The sequence below is a fragment of the Vigna unguiculata genome, chromosome 7 (genome assembly GCF_004118075.2).
Source record: "Vigna unguiculata cultivar IT97K-499-35 chromosome 7, ASM411807v1, whole genome shotgun sequence".
Lineage (NCBI taxonomy): Eukaryota > Viridiplantae > Streptophyta > Magnoliopsida > Fabales > Fabaceae > Vigna > Vigna unguiculata.
In genome coordinates, this window is record NC_040285.1 from 30122478 (window position 1) to 30141996 (window position 19519).

Below are 19519 nucleotides of genomic sequence, written 5' to 3' on the forward strand. Positions count from 1 at the left end.
GCTTCTTCATGTGAGATCATTGATGTGTTTTTTTGATTCCTTGGTTGCTCTAGTATTATTATATAATATAATTACACCATAATAAAAATAAGTTCATATAATAAATAAGATTATTAAAAAATAATATCATAAATTATAATTGTAATTATAATTTAATACCTAATTGAAATGAATTTATAATAGTAAATTTAATATAAACAGGTTATTCTTCACTTTTCTTTTTCACCCTTTCATCTCTACTCCTGGGTTCAAGGTGGAGTTAGGTTCGAGTTACTTGTTCATTCATGTATATTTTCGGCCGTCATTAATGTTCGATTGAGATTTACCAGAATTTCACAAACTTGTCAGCAATATTATACCCCTACATTTGTTATTCCTATCTGCTCAATTTACACCAAAAGCAAAACTGATTATTATCCATATCTGACAAAAGTCTTTGATTTACTTTATTTACAAACTCCTGTTACTTATTCAAAATACATTGAAAGTTTCGTTTACACAAACAATCTGGTTTCATAAACTTTGTTAAGGACATTTTCAAATCCGAACTATGCATAAACTCGCAACATTTTAAAACACATAATAACAATACTAAACCATTCTTATAGGTTAATTTTAAACTTACTAGGATTCTGTTTGGAGTGACCTTCAAGCATTATGCAAAGTCATTACTACCGATAAGGACAATTAACATGACACCACAGACATCTGTAGTATTCCAAGTTCCTTTTGAAATTCACTACAGCCATTAACTTTAATTTATTTTTCAAATAACTGAGGCGCAGAACATTTTCAGCATATGCCTTAAAGTGAACTAATTGTATTGAAGTGAAAATAACTACACTTTGAGTGACTTATCTACATGGAGTGTAAGGTTTAAGAATACATTGGTTAAGGCTAAGCAAAAGGGGCACGGTACAAAATTCCTCTCAGAGACACAGGTAAAATGTTTAATCAATGCCAATCTATTATTCCCCCGAGTGTGGTGGATCCCACAGCCTCCCATACTTCATTGGAGCCCAATTGCTCATTGTCAACACCTTCCATCGTAATCCCACCACCATGGCCATTCGCATCTGCTCATAAAAATTGTACATTATAATGTCTGAGATTTCAAAACCCATCGTCTAAACACAAAGTATATGTAAGCAATCATACAGTAATTATAATGAGGCCTTGACGTTTTGTTGTTAGAGCCATTCTCGGCTTGTCTTTTCGGCTTCAACTTTGATTCACCTCCAAGAACTACCACATGCTTTCGTGGAGTTTGGCTCTCATTTCCACCTATGAGAAAAATGCCATGACAACCCCAAACCATATAGATAAATAAGGGGTCACAGACGATAAATAAACGGGGAGTTGCGTATTATTTTATGTATAATTCTTAAAAATTTACTAATCAATTTTTGTTATCGTTCAATGGGATGTTTTTATGTATCCTTCCGAATTTAATTATAAGTTACAAAAAACAAATAAAAGTTCAAACCAGCAAATAAAAGTAAGGCATAATAAACAAATAAGTGGGGAACTGCATAATACTTTTCGTATAATTTTTTAAAATTTATTAATCTATCTTTTCGTTATCATCCAAATGAATTACAAAAAGCAACTGTTATTGCTTGCACTAAGTGATTGACTTGAAAAAAAAATAGTCTAAAGCAGATAGGCAAAGAAGTAGAGCATAATAAACAAATAAGTGGGAAGCTACGTATTACTTTTCCTATAATTTTTTAAAATTTACTAATCAACCTCTTTTATCATCAATGGGATGTACACCTGTACTCCGAATTTTACAAAAATCACCTCTGTTACTTAGACTGAAGAAAAAAATAGGCCAAACCATATAAGCAAATAAGTGCGCATAATATACAAATAGGTGGGAAGCAACTAATCACTTTTCGTATTATGTTTTAAAATTTACTAATAAATCTTTTTTTACCATCCAATGGAATGTACCTTTACCCGAATTTTATTATAAGTAACAAAAAAAGGCCAAACCAGACAAATAAGTGGGATAAGTGGGGAATAATAAATAAATAAGTGCAAAGTTACTTTTGGTACAATTTTTGAAAGTTTTTTAATATATATTTTTTATCATCCAATAGGATGTATGTACCTCGAATTTGACTATAAATTACAAAAATCCATCTTTATTGCTTGCACTAGTTGGCTGACTTGAAGAAAAAAATAGGTCAAACTAGATAAACATATAATTGGGGCACAATGAACAAAAAGTGGAGAGCTTCTTAATACTTTTCTTACAATTTTTAAAATTTATTTATCAATATTTTTTTGCTTTATTGCTTTATATAAAGAGGATTCCTCTTTTGTGTTCACATTTCATAATTCCAACTTTATTCTTTACAATGTAATTATTTGTTAAATTTATAAAAATTAATGGTTATTTTTACAAATTTTAATAAAACTATTTACTTATTTTTTTTTTCTATTCATCAATAATTATTTTTTCATATTTTCTCTATATATTTCACTTTATTTTTTATAAATATAATTTTATTTTATTTATTAACTTAATAACATTTACGATATCATCCATTATTAATATAATATCATTAATATTTAAAATATATTAAAACTAGATAGCAGGGAGAAGGTAAAAGTAAAACATGTACATTGCGGTGATTGTAAATTGTCACGTGGTACGATGATAAACTGACACGTGGTAGGTTTTAAATTTAAAAAAAAAATAATTTTTTTGAAAAAGAAATTGAAAAAAAATTAAAAATTTCATAGTTTGACACGTGTCCTGTATGGGTGTTAACTCCAACTTAAAAATTGAATCTTTTTCGAATATTGAGGTGCTAAATTAAACAAACCAAAAATTTGACTACGAAGATGAACTTAACGAAAAAGTTGGGATACCAAATGAGTAATTATACTAAAACAAAACGTGGCCTAAAATAAAGTATCAGAGTAAATAACTTTCCTAAAAAAATTAAAATTATGAGAATTAGGAGTTCTTCTTCCTATATCTGAGATCTACCAGCAATTGTACATTCCGGTGCCTACTTTCACAGATTCGGTCTCTCTCATTTCCCCCAAATCCATAAATGAAGAACTAGAAAAATTCAATTGCATCTTTATAAATTCTTTTTCATTCGTCACTGCAATTTTCGGGGGATAGTTTGGGATTTTGAATCGTGTGGGGGCACCATTGCCAATTTCAAGGAAAACCTCAACAAGATCGCGCTCGATGTTCATGACGACGACGACGAAATTCTCCGTGAGTACGGTACCGGCATCACTGCCAACGGCGACAACTCCGCCTTCTCCGGTCGCCGGAGTTCGTACGGTTCCGCCAGTTCCAAATCGGGAATTGGGTCGCCGCTCGCCAACGGCATCGATCATGCCTCTCTTCCCGAGGTCATTCTTTTCCTCTGTTTCTCTCTTAAAGATGCGTTGCGTTGTGAATCTTTAAGCTTCTTGAGAATTTAATAAGCGCGTATCTGGTTCTGCAATGAAGTAGGTTTTGGGTTTTAGTTTTGGACAAAAGTTAGATGAACTTTCTTAGAAGTTTGAGTTGTTCTTTAATCGGAAGTGAAGTTTAACCTAGGTAATTTGCATAAACTTTTATAATGCAAACTTTTGTTACAAATATTATCAATGCGAAATTCCAATTGTCTGAGAACGAGATAATTAACATCGAAAGAACTGTATACCAGATTAGTTCATATCATGTTATTTTATAGGAAAAATAAAAGAAAAAAAATTAAGCAAGTTGGATGTGGGAAATTATTGTGTTGTTCAAGATTACCACTGTCCTAGAATTTCTGTAAGGGTGTGAAAAATTTTCATTGTTTGCCTCATCTCTCTTTTAGATAATATGGGATGAAGTTGGGGAGTCTGAATCTGACAGAGATAGAATGTTGTTTGAGCTTGAACAAGAGTGTCTAGAAGTATACAGAAGGAAGGTAATCGATCTAAGGAAGGTAATCGATCTAAGGCAGGCAATCACTGATTGTGAGGCAGAACTTGCATCCATTTGTTCATCAATGGGAGAGAGACCATTGCGTATTCGTCAGGTTAGATATTTTAAGAATTACTATAATTTGTTTGCTGTTGGTTTTAAGGCGTGTCTGTGTGTTACTCGAATGGGGTGGAAAAAAACTGCATCCCTATTTGGAAAAAGCTTGATTATTTTTTTGTCAAGATAATTTGTTTTCCAGTTAGACTGCTAATTCGTTTGTACACTATCTCTTTTTTTTTTTTTTTTTCTAGACTGATCAAAATGTTGGTAGCCTCAAGGACGAGCATGCAAGAATTCTTCCGCAGTTGGAGGAGATGCAAAAAAGGAAATCTGAGCGTAGAAATCAATTCATAGAAGTTCAAGAGCAGATTCAAAGCATTTCAATTGAAATACATGGTCCTAGAGAGTATATCCCGCTGTCATAGATGAAACTGATTTATCCGTGAGAAAACTTGAAGAATTGCATAGGTAGCTACATGCACTTCAGATTGAGAAGGTCAATTATCTGCTCATACTTCAGTTTTTTTGAACTTTTTCATTGGCTCAACTCATATCATCACCTTTTCATCCTTCCTTTTTGCCATCTGTAATCGTACTCGTATCTTATACTCATGCAGAGTAGTCGCTTAAAGCAAGTCCAGGAGGAGTACCTGTATACATTAAATTCTCTATGTTCAGTGCTTGGTTTGGACTTCAAGCAGACAATTAACGGAATTCATCCTAGTTTATTGGAATTAGAAGACCTAAGAGTGTAAGTAATGACACCATTCAACAATTAGCGGTTGCTATAGAAGAACTTGCGGGAGGTTAAATTGCAGAAGGTAAAGATTGAGTTAGAAATTAATTGCCATTTTTATTTAGTATTTTGTGAATTTTGTTTTTTTCCCCTCTGGTTATATTTGTAATAACTTAGGGTTTCGTAGCTCCAAGATCTTGCTACTACAATGTTGGAGCTCCGGAACTTAATGGACACCCCTGTTGAAGAGCAATAGATGTTTCAGAATGTTACATGTAATATGGCCGCTTCAGAACATGAAATAACTGAACCAAACACCTTGTCTGTGGAGTTCATCAATTTGGTGAGTTACAAGTTGCTTGAGTATGATAGGATTGTATTTCTTTATTTTTATGGTTCAAAATTCGTTGAAAAGTAATAATGTCATCCAGGTTGAGACGGAAGTAGCTAGGTTAGAAAAGTTGAAATCAAGCAAGATGAAAGAGCTTGTATTAAAGAAGAGAATAGAGCTGGAGGAGATTTGTCGAAAGACTCGTTTGATTCCAGAAATAGATAATGCAGTGGAATATGCTGTTGACGCCATAAAATCTGGTAACTTTCTACTTTCTACCAAGTTGAGTGCAATTATTTTCTCTGCGAACTTTCAAGTATGCCTCTTCCTTTTTTGTGCAAGTTCTGTGGACCCTGCTTGTGTGCTCGAACAAATTGAACTTCGGGTTGCCCAAGTCAAAGAAGAAGCTTTTAGCCGAAAAGAGATACTTGAAAGGGTTGAGAAATGGTTGGCAGCATGCAATGAAGAGTCTTGGCTTGAGGAATACAACAGGGTTAGTAATTTGTAACCTGCTTCAACATTGCCAATTTTGACCCATTTTTTATTCATAGCTACATTTGACAATTTAACTATGTATTTTGTTTTGTTTATCCTCCAGGATGATAATCGGTACAATGCTGGGAGAGGTGCTCATCTTACTCTCAAGCGAGCTGTGAGAAAGCTCGTGCCTTGGTGAACAAAATTCTAGGTACACAATCATATTTGTCATGATTGTCTTATTTGTCACGTTATGGCTTAATTTATGCAACATCAAACTGAATCACGAACTGGCATAATATTATAGCGGACTACGTATTAAATTGTAGTGTAGTGTGAGTCAGACCAAAGTTTTCATGGAGTGTCATCAAAGGTGCCAATTTGGATGTGAAGATATTACTTGCGAGTTCCATAAGCAATTATGGAGTAATGAGCGCTAGTTTCTTTAAATAAAATAATTATATTGAGAAAGAAGTTGATATGATGAGAATGTGACAGCCGAAGAGAATTCTTTGGAATCTGTGAAATCAAAACAAATTTATTAAATAAAATAACTATTATTAAATTCATATTATGTTTTCTTTTCATATTCTTCTTCTCTTTTGTGGCTTTCCCTTTCTATGTTCTCTGATATCCCTATTTTTTCTGCAACGGCAAGATCAACACCCACCTTTAACTTTTCTCTAGCAAAACAAAACGTGTCTTCTCCACTCGTCCAGAAAGAAGACTGTGTCCGACCCAAATGTGGTGGAAGGGACCCCAATGAAACCCTCTCTATAGATTTAAAAGTGGTATCAAAGACGATGGATAATCTTGGTGACTTGCTCAGACGAGTACAATGTCCCTGTATCGAAAGTCCTCTTGATAAGAGTTCTAGATAAGCGTGTCTCGTTATGAAGAATCACGGTATGAGAATGGGTACTCGAATTATTCTGTTGGGTGGGGAGTGTACCAATGTGGTTAAAGGGACTCGCAGTGAAACCCCCTCTATACACTTAACAAGTGGTATCAGAGCCGTTGGTTAGTCTTGGTGAACAGCTCAGACGAGTACAATGTCCCTGTATCGAAAGACTTCCTGGTAAGTGTTCCAGGTAAGCGTGTCCCGTTAAGAAGAACGACGGTACGAGAACTGGTACTCGAATGATTCCGCTGGAGGGGGAGTGTAAGCACCCCCAGTGAAACCCCTCTATAGACCTAACAAGTAGTATCAGAGCTGTCTTGGTGACCAGCTCAGACGAGTACAATATCAATGTATCGAAAGTCTTCCTGGTAATGGTTCCAGGTAAGCGTGTTCCGTTGAGAAGAACGACGGTACGAGAAAGGGTACTCGAATGCTTCCGTTGGAGGGGAAGTGTACCAATGTTGTGGAAGAGACCCCTAGTGAAACCCTCTCTATAGACCTAACAAGTGGTATCAGAGCCGTTGGTTAGTCTTGGTGATCGGCTCTGATGGGTACAATGTACCTGTATTGAAAGTCTTCCTGGTAAATGTTCCAGGTAAGTGTGTCCCGTCAAGAAGAATGGCGGTACGAGAACGGGTACTCGAATGATTTCGCTGGAGGGGAAGTGTACCAATGTGGTGGAAAGGAACCCTAGTGAAACCCCTCTATAGACCTAACAAGCAGTATCAGAGCCGTCTTGGTGATTGGCTCAGACGAGTACAATGTCGCTGTATCGAAAGTCTTCCTGGTAATGGTTCCACGTAAGCGTGTTCCGTTGAGAAGAATGGCGGTATGAGAAAGGGTACTCGAATGCTTCAGGGAAAGTGTACCAATGTATTGGAAGAGACTTTTAGTGAAAACCTCTCTAAATACCTAACAAGTGGTTTCAGAGCCGTTGATTAGTCTTGGTGATCGGCTCAGACGAGTACAATGTCCCTGTATTGAAAGTCTTCCTGGTAAGTGTTCCAGGTAAGAGTGTCCCGTTAAGAAGAACGGCGGTACGAGAACGGGTACTCGAATGATTTTGCTGGAGGGGAGTGTACCAATGTCAAAAGGAACCCCAGTAAAACCCCCTTTATAGACCTATCAAGCAGTATCAGAGCCGTCTTGGTGACCGGCTCAGACGACTACAATGTCACTGTATCGAAAGTCTTCCTGGTAATGGTTCCAGGTAAGCGTGTTCCATTGAGAAGAACGACGGTATTAGAAAGGGTACTCGAATGCTTCCATTGGAGGGGAAGTGTACCAATGTATTGGAAGAGACCTCTAAAGAAACCCTCTCTATTGACAAAACAAGTGATATCAGAGCCATTGGTTAGTTTATGTGACCGGCTCAGACGAGTACAATGTCCCTGTATCCAAAGTCTTCCTGGTAATGGTTCCAGGTAAGCGTGTTCCGTTGAGAAGAACGACGGTACGAGAAAGGGTACTCGAATAATTGTGTAACCTGACCTAATTAAGTGTCTTGATATAGCCTTAGGTGTTCTCTCATCTCTTAATTAGAACCTTAAACAAATAGTAAAGCACTTTAGACGGTGAGTGTGTCTTGTAATACCAAGCCTCACCTTAGACTTGTTCAGCTTAGCATATTTAATTGTTTTATTGCTTTGTTCTTGTTTAGTAGCTTACTATGTGTTATCTTAGTCTTTGATTTAGTTTCAATTAAGAAGTCTTGTGTAAGAACATTGAGTTCCCTTGACTTCGAAACTCTTGGTAAATAAGAACTCAAGAAACTTACTATCTACTTCTTTGAAATTAAGTTTGTCTTTGTTTAAGTTCTTAATTGTGTAACCTGGCATAATTAAGTGTCTTGGGAGAGCCTTAGTTGTCTCACATCTCTTAATTATAACATTAAAAAAACAATAAAGTGCTTTAGACGGTGATTGTCTTGTATTAACAAGCCTCACCTTAGGGTTGTTTAGCTTAGCATCTTTAATTGTTTTATTGTTTTGTTCTTGTTTAGTAGCTTAGTGTGTGTCATCTTAGTCTTTGATTTAATTTCAATTAAGAAGTCTTGTGTAAGAACATTGAGTTCCCTTGTCTAGGAAAGACTTGGTACATAAGAACTCAAAAAACTTACTATCTACTTCTTTGAAATTAATTTTGTCTTTGTTTAAGTTCTTAATTGTGTAACCCGCCTTAGTTAAGTGTCTTGGGAGAGCCTTAGGTGTTCTCTCATCTCTTAATTAGAACCTTAAACAAATAGTAAAGCGCTGTAGACAGTGAGTGTGTTCTGTAATACCAAGCTTCACCTTAGACTTGTTTAGCTTAGCATCTTTAATTGCGTTTTTGCTTTTCTTGTTTAGTATTAGATTGTGTCATCTTAGTCTTTGATTTAAATTCAGTTAAGAAGTCTTGTGCAGAGGGGTCAATTTGGCCCATCCCACAGGGCTTGGCCCTGCCCATGTTGGCTAGGGCCAAAAGAGTCCACATGGAAAAAAAAGTCCCCAACAAAGAAGTCCATAGGGCCAAAAACCTAACAAAAGCCATGAGGGTCTGGGCCAACTCATGGGCTTTCATCTTCCACATGAAAAATATATTACTATGTGTGGGACATGCCAAAAAACCGGACAAGCATGACGACCCGAATAGGTCGAACGACCTGAACCTGCCCGACGACCTCGACAAGAACGACGACTCGAATGACCCCGAGGATCCAAACCAGCCCAACGACTCGAACGACCAGGATGGGTCGGACAACCCGAACGACCCAGACCGGCCAAACAACCAGGATAATCCCGACAAAACGAACGAGCCCGACGACATGGACTGGCCTGACAACCTAGACGGGCTCGATGACCCAAAAGGGCTTGATGACCTGGACGGGCCCGACGATATAGACACGCCTAACACCCTAGGCGGGCTCGACGACTCGGACGGGCCCGACAATTAGGATGGGCCCTATGACCCAAACGAGCCCGACGATATAGACACGCCTAACGACCTAGGCGAGCTCGACGACCCGGACGGGCCTGACCACCTAGACCAGCCCTACGACCTAGTCCAGCCCTACGACCTAGACTGGATCGTGACTCAGGCGGGCCTAACCCGGGTCCAACAATCCAAACGGGCCTGACGACTCGAAAAGACTCGACGACCAGAATGAGCCTAACGACCCGGACGAGCCCAATGATCCAGACAGGCCAAATGACCCGTATGGACGCGATGACCTGGACGGGCCCTGCGATACAGACGAGCTTGACGACCCAGATAGGCCCGACGACACGAACATGCCCGACGACTCGGACAAGCCCTACGACCCAGATGGGCCCAACGACCAGAACGAGCCCAACAATCTCAACGGGCCGGACGACCCGGATATGCCAAACGATTCGACCGGTCCAATGACCCGGATGGGCCCGATGATCTAGATAGGCCAACAACCTGAACGGGTCTGACGATCCGGACTAGCCCGATTAGCAGGACATGCTTGATGATCCAGACAGGCCCAACGAACCGAATAGGCCCGCCCGTATCGTCGGGTGGGTCGGGTCGTCAGGCCCATTCGGGTCGTCAGGCTCGTTCCGGTCGTTGGGTCTGTCTAGATCATCGGGCCCATCTGGGTCATTGGGCTTGTTTGGGTTGTCGGGCCCGTTTGGTTCATCAAGTCCTTACCGGTTGTTGGGTCTGTCTGGATCATCAGGCTCATCTCGATCGTTGGGCCTGTTTGGGTAGCTGGGCCCATTTGGGTCATTGGGCCCGTCTGGGGCGTAGAGCTTGTATGGGTCGTCAGGCCCGTCCGGGTCGTTGAGCCGTCCAGTTGTTAGGCCCATCTGGGTCGTCGGGCCCGTTTGGGTCGTTGGGTCTGTTTGGATCATCAGGCCCGTCCAGGTCTTGCGGCTCGTTCGAGTTGTCGGGCCCATCCTTGTCATCGAGCTCGTCCTGGTCATCGGGACCGTCCAGATCGCCGAGCCCATTGTCTAAGAACATTGAGTTCCTTGGTTTAAGAAAGACTTGGTACATAATAGCTCAAGGAACTTACTATCTACTTCTTTGAAATTGTGTCTTTCTTTATATTCTTAATTGTGTAACCCAGCCTAATTAAGTGTCTTGGGAGAGCCTTAGGTGTTCTCTCATCTCTTAATTAGAACCTTAAACAAATAGTAAAGCGCTTTAGACGGTGGGTGTGTTCTGTAATACCAAGCCTCACCTTAGACTTGTTTAGCTTAGCATCTTTAATTGCGTTTTTGCTTTTCTTGTTTAGTATTAGATTGTGTCTGACAACCTAGACGGGCTCTATGACCCAAATGAGCCCTACGTCCCGGACGGACCTGATAACTCAGACAGACCCGACAACACAGACGTGCCCGACAACCCAGATGGGCCCGACAACCCAGATGGGCCTGACGACCTGGACCAGCCCTACGACCTAGAAGTGCCCGACGACTCAAACAGGCCTAACCCGGGTCCAACAGTCCAAACAGGCCTGACGACCCAGACATGCTCGACGACAAGATTGGGCCCAACGATCCGGATGAGCCCGATGATCCAGACAGGCCAAAGGACCCGTATGGACGCGATGACCCAGACAGGCCCTACGACACATACGAGCCTCATGACCCAAACAGGCCCGACGACCCAGACGAGCCCTCCGATCCAGATGGGCCAAACGACCAGAACGAGCCCAACCATCCGACCAGTCCAACGACACGAACAAGCTCGATGATCCAGACAGGCCCAACAACCTGAATGGGCTCGACGATTCAGACTGGCCCGATGAACCGGACGAGCCTAATGATCCAGACATGCCCAACGACCTGAATAGGCCCGCCCGTATCGTTGGGTCGGTCTGGTCGTCGGGACCATTCGGGTCGTCGGGCTCGGTCGGGTCGTTGGGTCTGTCTCGATCATTGGGTCCATCTAGGTCATTGGGCATGTTTGGGTTGTTGGGTCAGTTTTGTTCATCGAGCCCGTACGGGTCATTGGGTATGTCTGGATCATAAGGCTTGTCTCGGTCGTTGGGCCTGTTTGGGTCGTTGGGCCCATTTAGGTCATCGTGCCCATTTGGGTCGTAGAGCCTGTTCGGGTTGTCAGGCCCATTCGGGTCGTAGAGCCCGTTCGGGTTGTTAGGCTCGTCTTGGTCGTCTGGCCCGTTCGGGTCGTTGGGTTTATCTGGATCGTCAGGCCCGTCCTTGTCATCGGGCTCGTCCTGGTAATCGGGCCCGTCCGGATCGTAGAGCCCATTGTGTAAGAACATTGAGTTCCCTTGTTTAAGAAAGACTTGGTATATAAGAACTCAAGGAACTTACTATTTATTTCTTTGAAATTAAGTGTGTCTTTCTTTATATTCTTAATTGTGTAACCTGGCCTAATTAGGTGTCTATAGACATAACAAGCAATATCACAGCCGTCTTGGTGACCGGCTCAGACGAGTACAATGTCGCTGTATCGAAAGTCTTCCTGGTAATGGTTCCACGTAAGCGTGTTCCATTGAGAAGAACGGCGGTATGAGAAAGGGTACTCGAATGCTTCAGGGGAAGTGTACCAATGTATTGGAAGAGACCCCTAGTGAAACCCTCTCTACAGACCTAACAAGTGATATCATAGCCGTTGATTAGTCTTGGTGACCGGCTCAAACGAGTACAATGTACTTGTATCGAAAGTCTTCCTAATAAGTGTTTTAGGTAAGCGTGTCTCGTTAAGAAGAACAACGATACGAGAACGGGTACTCGAATGATTTCGCGGGAGGGGGAGTGTACCAATATGGTGGAAAGGACCCGTACTGAAACCCCTTATATAGACCTAACAAGTAGTATTAGAGCCGTCTTGGTGACCGGCTCAGACGAGCCTGACGACCCAGATAGGCCCGACGACCCGGACGAGCCCTACGACCCAGATGGGCCCAATGACAAGAACGAGCCCAACGATCTGGATATGCCAAACGATTCGACCGGTCCAATGACACGGATGAGCCCGATGATCCATACAGGCCAACAACCTGAACGGGTCTGACGATCCGAACTGGCCTGATTAGCCGGACAGACCTGATCATCCAGACAGGCCCAACGAACCGAATAGGCCCGCCCGTATCATCGGGTGGGTCGGGTCGTCGGGCCCATTCTGATCGTCAGGCTCGTTCGGGTCGTTGGGTCTGTCTAGATCATCAGGCCCATCTGGGTCATTGGGCCTGTTTGGGTTGTCGGGCTTGTTTGGTTCATCGAGCCCTTACTGGTTGTTGGGTCTGTCTGGATCATCGGGCTCGTCTTGGTCGTTGGGCCTGTTTGGGTCGTTGGGTCCATTTGGGTCATCGGGCCCGTCTGGGGCAAAGAGCCTGTTCAAGTTGTCAGGCCCGTCCGGGTCGTTGAGTCGTCCGGGTTGTTAGGCCCATAAGGGTCGTCGGGCCCGTTCGGGTCGTTGGGTTTGTTTGGATCATCGGGCCCGTCCGGGTCTTGAGGCTCGTTCGGGTTGTCGGGCCCATCCTTGTCATCGGGCTCATCCTGGTCATCGGGACCGTCCGGATCGCCAAACCCATTGTCTAAAAACATTGAGTTCCCTTGTCTAGGAAAGATTTGGTACATAAGAACTCAAAAAACTTACTATCTACTTTGAAATTAATTTTGTCTTTGTTTAAGTTCTTAATTGTGTAACCTGCCTTAGTTAAGTGTCTTGGGAGAGCCTTAGGTGTTCTCTCATCTCTTAATTAGAACCTTAAACAAATAGTAAAGTGCTTTAGACGGTGAGTGTGTTCTGTAATACCAAGCCTCACCTTAGACTTGTTTAGCTTAGCATCTTTAATTGTGTTTTTGCTTTTCTTGTTTAGTATTAGATTTTGTCATCTTAGTCTTTCATTTAAATTCAGTTAAGAAGTCTTGTGCAGCGGGGTCAATTTGGCCCATCCCACAGGGTTTGGCCTTGCCCATGTTTGCAAGGGCCAAAAGAGTTCACATTGAAAAAAAAAGTCCCCAACAAAGAAGCCCATAGGGCCAAAAACCTAACAAAAGCCATGAGGGTCTGGGCCAACATATGGGCTTTCATCTTCCACATGAAAAATATATTGCTATGTGTGGGCCAGGCCCAAAAACAGTACAAGCACAACGACCCGAATAGGTCCAACGACCCGGACCCCCCGACGACCTCGACAAGAACGACACCGATGATCCAAACCAACCCAACGACTCGAATGACCAGGACGAGCCGGACAACTCAGACGAGTACAATGTCCCTGTATCGAAAGTCTTCCTGGTAAGTGTTTCAGGTAAACGTGTCCTGTTAAGAAGAATGGCGGTACGAGAAGAGTACTCGAATGATTCCGCTGGAGAAGGAGTGTACCAATATGGTGGAAAGGAACCCCAGTGAAACCCAAGTGAAACCCCTCTATAGACCTAACAAGCAGCATCAGACATAAACGGGTACAATGTCGCTGTATCGAAAGTCTTCCTGGTAATGGTTCCAAGTAAGCGTGTTCCATTGAGAAGAACGGCGGTACGAAAAAGGGTACTCGAATTATTCTGTTGGTTGGGGAGTGTACCAATGTAGTTAAAGGGACCCGCAGTGAAACCCCCTTCTATAAACTTAACAATTGGTATCAGAGCCGGTCGTTAGTCCTGGTGAATGGCTCAGAAGAGCAATGTTTTTGTATCGAAAGTCTTGCTGGTAAGTATACCAGGTAAGCGTGTCCCGTTAAGAAAAACGGCGGTATGAGAGCGGGTACTTAAATGATTCTGCTAGAGGGGGAGTGTACCAATATGGTGGAAAGGACCCCTAGTGAAACCTCTTATATAGACCTAACAAATAGTATCAGAGTTGTCTTGGTGACCGGCTCAGATGAGTACAATGTCGCTGTATCGAAAGTCTTCCTGGTAATGGTTCCAGGTAAGCGTGTTCCGTTGAGAAGAACGGCTGTAGAAGAAAGGGTACTCGAATGCTTCCGTTGGAGGGGAAGTGTACCAATGTTGTGGAGGAGACCCCTAGTGAAACCCTCTCTATAGACCTAACAAGTGGTATCAGAGTCGTTGGTTAGTCTTGGTGATCGGCTTAGACGAGTACAATGTCCCTGTATCGAAAGTCTTCCTGGTAAATGTTCCAGGTAAGCGTGTCCCGTCAAGAAGAACGGTGGTACGAGAACAGGTACTCGAATGATTCCGGTGGAGGGGGAGTGTACCAATGTGGTGGAAAGGAACCTCAGTGAAACCCCCTCTATAGACCTAACAAGCAGTATCAGAGCCGTCTTGGTGACTGGCTCAGACGAGTACAATGTCGCTGTATCGAAAGTCTTCATGGTAATGGTTCCAGGTAAGCGTGTTCCGTTGAGAAGAACGGCGATACGAGAAAGGGTACTCGAATGCTTCCGTTGGAGGGGAAGTGTACCAATGTTGTGGAAGGGACCCTTAGTGAAACCCTCTCTATAGACTTAACAAGTGGTATCAGAGCCGATGGTTAGTCTTAGTATCGGCTCTGATGGGTACAATGTACCTGTATTGAAAGTCTTCCTGATAAGGTTTCTAGGTAAACGTGTCCCATTAAAAAGAATGACGGTATGAGATTGGGTACTCGACTGCTTTCGTTGGAGGGGGAGCGTACCAATATGGTGGATTCGACTCATGTCTCATTGGTGTTGTATCTCCCTTGTTATTTTTCTCTCTATTATTTAATGTTTTTGAATTTTGGTTGAATTATGAACTTGGGGCTTAACAAATCTTATGTTCTGTATGCAGTTTCTCTAGTACTAAAAATGACAATTACAAGTTTGTTTGGCAGATGGTTGTCCTAAGTAACATCTATATTCTTGCTACTTGAAGTCCGAAATTAAATCTTTATGCTTTATTTGATCTTTTCTTCTTAGTCATGCCAAATTTATTGGTGATAAGGTACTTCACTGGTCCTATCTAACAAACTATCTTATTCTTGATTATATTTCTCATTTTAAAAATCTTGTTATTTTGCTCTCTATTATTTAATGTTTTTGAATTTGGGTTGAATTATGAACTTGTTTCTCTGCAACAGTATTTGGATTTTTTATGTAATATCCCTCCGGTGAGCCAATTGTGAGCGATAATGATGGCTCCCTTTGAGTTGTTTTTATTTGCAAAAGAATCACTAGTACCACTACCATTTGAGTTGTTTTTTATGTGCTTTGAGTTTTGGAGTTTTAATTCTGGAAAAACCTGCACATGTACGCCTCGGTTTGTAGCTTATTGAGTGACTTTATGCATCAATAGCTCACAACCTTGAGGAGACAAGAAACAACCAATCTATTTTAGCTTTATTTTTGTTTTTGTTATCCATTGTAGTCTTTAGGTATTTCTTTTAAGTGTTTATCTTGTTTGTTTACCTTAATTCTAGATTGCTAATTCTTTAATATTCTCTTGTGTAAGTCTTGGCAATTTCCATTTGAGTTTAGCATTCATTCACTTTATGCCTTTCTTGCTTTAATTCCTTGACCTCTTTTGCTTTGGTTATCAATGATTATCATCTATTGGTGTTGTTTCCTACTTCAAGGTGAACTAATTTTTCTAAAGGGAGCATCTTTGAAGGTATCGACAAGTGGAGGTGCAAGACAGATACACCTTTGAGTGCAAAACCAAAAAAGAAAAGAAAGAAAAGGAGTGAAGTGCAACACTTGAAGACTTTCAATTTTTGAAATTCTTTTGATTGTATTTCTTTGAGTTCTATTTGTTTAAGTTCTTAATTGTGTAATCCGGCCTAATTAAGTGTCTTGGGAGAGCCTTAGGTGTTCTCTCATCTCTTATTTAGAACCTTAAACAAATAGTAAAGCGCTTTAGACGGTGAGTGTGTCTTGTATTAACAAGCCTCACCTTAGGGCCGTTTAGCTTAGCATCTTTAATTGCTTTATTGTTTTGTTCTTGTTTAGTAGCTTAGTAGTGTGTCATCTTAGCCTTTGATTTAGTTTCAATTAAGAAGTCTTGTAAGAACATTGAGTTCCCTTGTCTAGGAAAGACTTGTACATAAGAACTCAAGAAACTTACTATCTACTTCTTTGAAATTAAGTGCCTTAGGTGTTCACTCGTCTCTTAATAAAAACCTTAAACAAATAGTAAAGTGCTTTAGACGATTAATGTGTCTTGTATTAACAAGTCTCACCTTAGGGCCATTTAGCGTAGCATCTTTAATTGCTTTATTGCTTTGTTCTTGTTTAGTAGCTTACTGTGTGTCATCTTAGTCTTTGATTTAGTTTCAATTAAGAAGTCTTGTGTAAGAATATTGAGTTCCCTTGTCTTCTTCGAAAGACTTGTTACATAAGAACTCAAGAAACTTATTATCTACTTCTTTGAAATTAAGTTTGTCTTTGTTTAAGTTCTTAATTGTGAAACCCGACCTAATTAAGTGTCTTGGGAGAGCCTTAAGTGTTCTCTCATCTCTTAATTATAACCTTAAAAAAATAGTAAAATGCTTTAGACAGTGATTGTGTCTTGTGTTAACAAGCCTCACCGTAAGGTTGTTTAACTTAGCATCTTTAATTGTTTTATTGTTTTGTTCTTGTTTAGTAGCTTAGCGTGAGTCATCTTAGTCTTTGATTTAATTTCAATTAAGATGTCTCGTGTAAGAACATTGAGTTTCCTAGACTGGAAAGTGTTCGTACATAAGAACTCGAAAAATTTACTATCTACTTCTTTGAAATTAAGTTTGTCTTTGTTTAAGTTCTTAATTGTGTAACTCGGCTTAATTAAGTGTTTTGGGAGAGCCTTAGGTGTTCTCTCATCTCTTAATTATAATCTTTAAAAAATAGTAAAACGATTTAGATGGTTAGTGTGTCTTGTATTAACAAGCCTCACCTTAGGGTCGTTAAGCTTAGCATCTTTAAATGCTTTATTGTTTTGTTCTTATTTAGTAGCTTAGCATGTGTCATCTTAGTCTTTGATTTAATTTCAATTAAGATGTCTTGCGTAAGAAGAGTTCCCTTGTTTGTGAAAGACTTGGTACATAAGAACTCAAGAAACTTACTATCTACTTCTTTGAGATTAAGTTTGTCTTTGTATAAGTTCTTAATTGTGTAACACGGCCTAATTAAATGTCTTGGGAGAACCTTAAGGTGTCCTCTCATCTTTTAATTAGAACCTTAAACCAATATTAAATCGCTTTAGAAATTGAGTGTGTCTTGTATCAACAAGCCTCACCTTAGAGTCGTTTAGCTTAGCATCATTAATTGTTTATTGTTTTGTTCTTGTTTAGTAACTTAGCGTGGGTCATGTTAGTCTTTGATTTAATTTCAATTAACATGTCTTGTGTAAGAACATTGAGTTTCCTAGAGTAGGAAAGACTTCGTACATAAGAACACAAGAAACTTACGATCTACTTCTTTGAAATTAAGTTTTTCTTTGTTTAAGTTCTTATTGTGTAATCCGGCCTAATTAAGTGTCCTGGGAGAGCCTTAGGTATTCTCTCATCTCTTAATTTGATCTTTAAACAAATAATAAAGCACTTTAGAGGGTGAGTGTGTCTTGTATTAACAAGACTCACCTTAGGGCCGTTTAGTATCTTTGTTCGTGTTTAGTAGCTTACTGGGTGTCATCTTAGTCTTTGATTTAGTTTCAATTAAGAAGTCTTGTGTAAGAACATTGAGTTCCCTTGTCTTTGAAAGACTTGGTACATAAGAACTCAAGAAACTTACTATCTTCTTCTTTGAAATTAAGTTTGTCTTTGTTTAAGTTCTTAATTGTGTAACCTGGCCTAATTAAGTGTCTTAGGAGAGCCTTAGGTGTTCTCTCATATCTTAATTAGAACCTTAATCGAATAGTAAAGTGCTTTAGACGTTGAGCATGTCTTGTAATACCAAGCCTCACCTTAGACTTGTTTAGCTTAGCATTTTTAATTGTGTTATTGCTTTTCTTGTTTAGTATTAGAGTGTGTCATCTTAGTCTTTGATTTAAATTCAGTTAAGAAGTCTTGTGTAAGAACATTGAGTTCCCTTGTCCAGGAAAGTCATGGTACATAAGAACACAAGAAACATACTATCTACTTCTTTGAAATTAACTGTGTCTTAGCTTAAGTTCTTAATTATGTAACCTTGCCTAATTAAGTGTATTGGGAGAGCCTTAGGCGTTCTCTCATCTTTTAATTAGATCTTTAAACAAATAGTAAAGCTCTTTAGAGGTTCAGTGTGTTGTATTAACAAGACTCACCTTAGGGTCATTTCGCTTAGCATCTTTAATTGCTTTATTGCTTTGTTCTTGTTTAATAGCTTATTGTATGTCATCTTAGTCTTTGATTTAGTTTCAATTAAGAAGTCTTGTGTAAGAACATTGAGTTCCCTTGTCTTCGAAAGACTTGTTACATAAGAACTCAAGAAACTTATTATCTACTTCTTTGAAATTAAGTTTGTCTTTGTTTAAGTTCTTAATTGTGAAACTCGACCTAATTAAGTGTCTTGGGAGAGCCTTAAGTGTTCTGTCATCTCTTAATTATAACCTTAAAAAAATAGTAAAATGCTTTAGACAGTGATTGTGTCTTGTGTTAACAAGCCTCACTGTAAGGTTGTTTAACTTAGCATCTTTAATTGTTTTATTGTTTTGTTCTTGTTTAGTAGCTTAGCGTGAGTCATCTTAGTCTTTGATTTAATTTCAATTAAGATGTCTCGTGTAAGAACATTGTGTTCCATTGTCTGGAAAGTGTTCGTACATAAGAACTCGAAAAACTTACTATCTACTTCTTTGAAATTAAGTTTGTCTTTGTTTAAGTTCTTAATTGTGTAACCCGGCCTAATTAAGTGTCTTGGGAGAGCCTGAGGTGTTGTATCATCTCATAATTATAACCTTAAACAAATAGTAAAGCACTTTAGTGGGCGGTTAGCTTAACATCCCTTATCACTTGCATTAGATGATAAGAAATGATTAATTAATAAATTTTAAAATAGAAAAGTATTAAGGAGCTCCCCACTTTTTTTCTTTATGTCCCACATATTTGTCTATCTAATTTGATCGATTTTTTTCCTCAAGCCAAGCACCTAGTACAAGCAATAAGGGTTGATTTTTGTAACTTATAATCAAATTTTTTAGGTACAAGGGATACATCCTGTTGGATGATTAAAAAAAGATATATTAATAAATTTTAAAAAATTGTGTCAAAAGTAATACACAACTCTCCACTTAT

General features: G+C 39.8%; 1 pseudogene; it reads left to right on the forward strand.

Moving 5' to 3' along the window:
• Positions 1–3075: 3075 nt before the first annotated feature.
• On the forward strand, positions 3076–16435 carry LOC114191954 (annotated as a pseudogene).
• The last annotated feature ends 3084 nt before the right edge of the window (positions 16436–19519 follow it).